We start from the raw sequence: 4,204 nt of genomic DNA on the forward strand, positions 1-4,204 counted from the left end.
GCAATTTCTTAGAAAACAGTATGCATACTATATGCTCCCAAATTTCCCTTCAGAAAGATTAAACCAATTTACATTCCTGTTGGAATGTAAATATGTTGTGCCCTAGTTCTTTGTTCTTTTGCTAGCAGCATTCCTTTCCAGCTATTACTGCTAAAAATGACATGCTTGTCTAGTATTGAAAATATACCTTAAGAGTCCCTTTTCAAATGTTTAGGAACCAGATGAGGAGTAAAGGTAAAATATTATGTTTTTCAGGTTTTTATTGGGTTGTTTTTCTTTTTATCAATAGGTTCTAAGCCTTTTGGCTCCCTGAGCAGCACCATGGCGGTCGGCAAGAACAAGCGCCTTACGAAAGACAGCAAAAAGGGAGCCAAGAAGAAAGTGGTTGATCCATTTTCTGAAAAAGATTGGTATGATGTGAAGGCACCTGCTATGTTCAATATAAGAAATATTGGGAAAACACTAGTCACCAAGACTCAAGGAACGAAAATTGTCTCCGAAGGCCTCAAGGGTCGTGTGTTTGAAGTGAGCCTTGCTGATCTGCAAAATGATGAAGTTGCATTTAGAAAATTCAAGCTGATTACTGAAGATGTTCAGGGCAAAAACTGTCTGACTAATTTTCATGGCATGGACCTTATCTGTGACAAAATGTGTTCCATGGTTAAAAAATGGCAGACTATGATCGAAGCACGTTGATGTCAAGACTACCGATGGTTATTTGCTTCGTCTGTTCTGTGTTGGTTTTACTAAAAAACACAACAATCAGATACAGAAGACCTCTTATGCTCAGCACCGACAGGTCCGCCAAATCCGGAAGAAGATGATGGAAATCATGACCAGAGAGGTGCAGACAAATGACTTGAAAGAAGTAGTCAATAAATTGATTCCAGACAGCATTGGAAAAGACATAGAAAAGGCTTGCCAATCTATTTATCCTCTCCATGAGTTCTGGAAAAGCTACTGGTGATGAGACAGGCGCTAAAGTTGAACGAGCTGATGGATATGAACCACCAGTCCAAGAATCTGTTTAAAATTCAGACTTTTAATAATGACAAATAAAGTGTCCTATTTGTGATGGTTTGTTTCTGAACATTCTTTTTAAATAGTCTGACAGCAATCGGGAATCAGATATTCTGATTTGATAGCTGGTAAACTTTTCTGACTTGTTGTGTGGATTTTATTAAGTAGTTGAAAAGAGGATACTGTTTACCATTTTAAGCTGTAGTGATCTGGAAGTGTTATATAAATGGTTAATGAAAGGAAACTATTATATGTCTTAAAAATTTTAATGATTCTCATTATTTGGAAGGCTTATTAAAACATTGTTGGGCCCTGACCTCAGAATTTCTAATTTAGTGGTTCTAGGTGAGGCCTGAAGGTTTGCATTTCTAGTAAGTTTACAGGTGATGCTGATTGTCCAAAGATACTTTGAGAACCAGTGTCTCAAATTGAGTAATAGGCAAGAACCCATTGGCTTTTTGATTTTTTTTTTTTTTTTCCTTCGAGACAGAGTCTCACTTTGTTGCCCAGGCATCAGCCTAGCTCACAGCAACCTCAAACTCCTGGGCTCAAGCGATCCTACTGCTTCAGCCTCCAGAGTAGCTGGGACTACAGGCATGCGCCACCATACTCAGCTAATTTTTTCTATATATATTAGTTGGCCAATTAATTTCTTTCTATTTATAGTAGAGACGGGGTCTCGCTCTTGCTTAGGCTGGTTTCGAACTCCTGACCTTGAGCAATCCGCCTCCTCGGCCTCCCAGAGTGCTAGGATTACAGGCGTGAGCCACCACGCCCGACCTGATTTGTTTTTTTAAAATCCAAATACTATCTTCTGCCTCCAGCTATATATATAATAAAGTGAACAAATAAATTAGATGTAACTATAAAAAAAATAGGTTCTAAGAATTCTTTATATATTCTAGATACAAATCATTTGTCAGACATATTTATTGCAAATATTTATCCACCAGGCTGTGACTTATTTTTTCATTTTCTTAATGGTATTTTTAAAAGAGCAGAGTTTTTTATTTTAATGAAGTTTAATTTTTCAATTTTTCTTTTTATGGTTCATGCTTTTGTGTCCAAACTAAGAGCTATTTGTATACCCTAAAGTCATGAAAATTTTCTCCTACGATTTCTCCCACAAGTTGTATAGTTTTAGTTTTTATACATAGGTCCATGATCCATTTTGAGTAATGTTATATGTATGGTGTGAAGTAAGGATCAAGGTTCATTTTTTTTTCCACGTGAACATCCAGCTGATCCAGCATCATTTGTTGTAAAGACTATCATTTTCCCCACTGAATTAGCTTATCCTCTTTGTTGTAAAGCAACTAGCCATATATGTGCGGGCCTATTACAGAACTCTTTATTCTATTCCATCAATCTATATGCCAATATTATAGCATCTTAATATAGGAGGAGGAGGACGACGAGGAGAAGAAGAAGAAGAAGAAGAAGAAGAAGAAGAAGAAGAAGAGGAAGAGGAAGAGGAAGAGGAAGAGGAAGAGGAAGAAGAAGAAGAAGAAAAGTGACATTAAAACTGTAGTAAGTTTCAGTATAAAATTGTAGTAAGTCTTATAGTAAGTCACTACCTATTAATTTTTTAACTTTTTGAATTAATAGCTTTTCTAAAATTGGTTTTTAGGTTTTTTTGGTTTAACAATGAAAGCATTTAGGATTACAAATTTGCCTCCATAAATAAAGCTTTGGGGGCACCTTTGTCATATAGGATGAATTTGTACTACCAGGCATTAAAATGTATTTTAAAACTAAAATAATTGAAACTTATGTTAATAGTCTAAAAAAGGATATTTTAGTATAAGAAAAAATTTTGAAAATAACAGATTAAAAGAAAATAATAATAATTCGATAAAGTCCTACCCTTTGCAGCACTGGGCCTACCTTCCAGGATGCCTAAGACCCACCTAGCAGTGTTGTATATTTTCCCATGAACCTATTCAGGTGGCTGGTCACTGCTGGCCTCAGTTGCTCTAAAACACTCTGTTGGTAATGGTCTCCACTACCTCGCACTGCTCCTCTTCATCCCTACCAGGTGTAGTGCCAAGCTCTGAAGCTTAAACTGCTCCTTATTTCTCTGAACTATATTGCCAGTGGCGCCAGTGGTCCCTAGGGGGTCTCCTGTCTGCCTCTCACTGTCTTCCCTTCCCACAGGTGCTTTTCCCAATGATTCACCCTGGCAACTAATGTACCTCAATCCAAACTGTATTGTGATAGCTCAAAATCTCTTCCAGGGAAAGAAGAATGCTGCTTCCCAAGACAGTTTTGATACTGTGAAATATATATTTGGTCTTTGTCCTCATGACCTGGCACACCTCTCCTGAAACGCTTGGCATCTCCAGAGTGACGGTGACTTTTGTATGCTAACGAGATGACTGGTAGCTTGGGGACTCTAAATAGCTTCAAGATGGGGGCTGCTCACAGGAAATACCAAGGCATGATTTGAGGGTTGGGACTTTCAGCCCCATCTCCCAACTTCTGGGGAATGAAGAGAGGCCGAAGGTTTAGGTGATCACCAATGGCCAATGATGTAATCAATTATGCCCCCATAATGACGCCTACATTAAAAACCCAAAAGGCAGGGTTTGGAGAGCTTCTGGGTAGCTGAACACGTGGAGGGTGGCACACCCACAGAGGGCATGGAAGCTCTGAATGTCTTCCCAGATACCTCGCCCTCTGCATCTTTTTCATCTGGTTGTTCATCTATATCCTTTGTAATACCTTTTATAATAAATGGATACATATAAATAAAGTGCTTTGCTAAGTTCTGTGAGCCACTCTAGCAAATTAATCAAACCTGAAAAGGGAGTTGTGGGAACCCTATTTATAGCAGGTCACAACCTAGGGCTTGTAACTTGCATCTCAGATGAAGAACAGTCTTGTTGGACTGAGCGCTTAACCGGTGGGATCTGACACTATCTACAGGTAGACAGTCTCAGAAATAAATTAAATTATAGGACACCCACCTGGTCCACTGAAGAATTTCTTGGTGTGTGTCTGGAGAAACCTCACATCTGGTGTCAGAAGTATTGTGTTGAGTGATATGTGAGAGTAGAGAGAAAAGAATGATTTTTTTCCCTCATAATGGTGCTCCTGGGTATAGAAGGGCAGAAGGTGGGAAAGGTATGTCTTACATCAGGATCACGTGGGCTCCTGAAACACTACACAGTTTTGTGAAAGT

The 4,204-nt window shown here is 38.7% G+C and overlaps 1 pseudogene; it reads left to right on the plus strand.

The window, feature by feature from the left end:
* The first annotated feature begins 302 nt into the window (after positions 1-302).
* LOC105863274 (small ribosomal subunit protein eS1-like) lies at positions 303-1,080 on the plus strand (annotated as a pseudogene).
* The last annotated feature ends 3,124 nt before the right edge of the window (positions 1,081-4,204 follow it).

The sequence above is a fragment of the Microcebus murinus genome, chromosome 3 (assembly GCF_040939455.1).
Source record: "Microcebus murinus isolate Inina chromosome 3, M.murinus_Inina_mat1.0, whole genome shotgun sequence".
Classification (NCBI taxonomy): Eukaryota; Metazoa; Chordata; class Mammalia; order Primates; family Cheirogaleidae; genus Microcebus; species Microcebus murinus.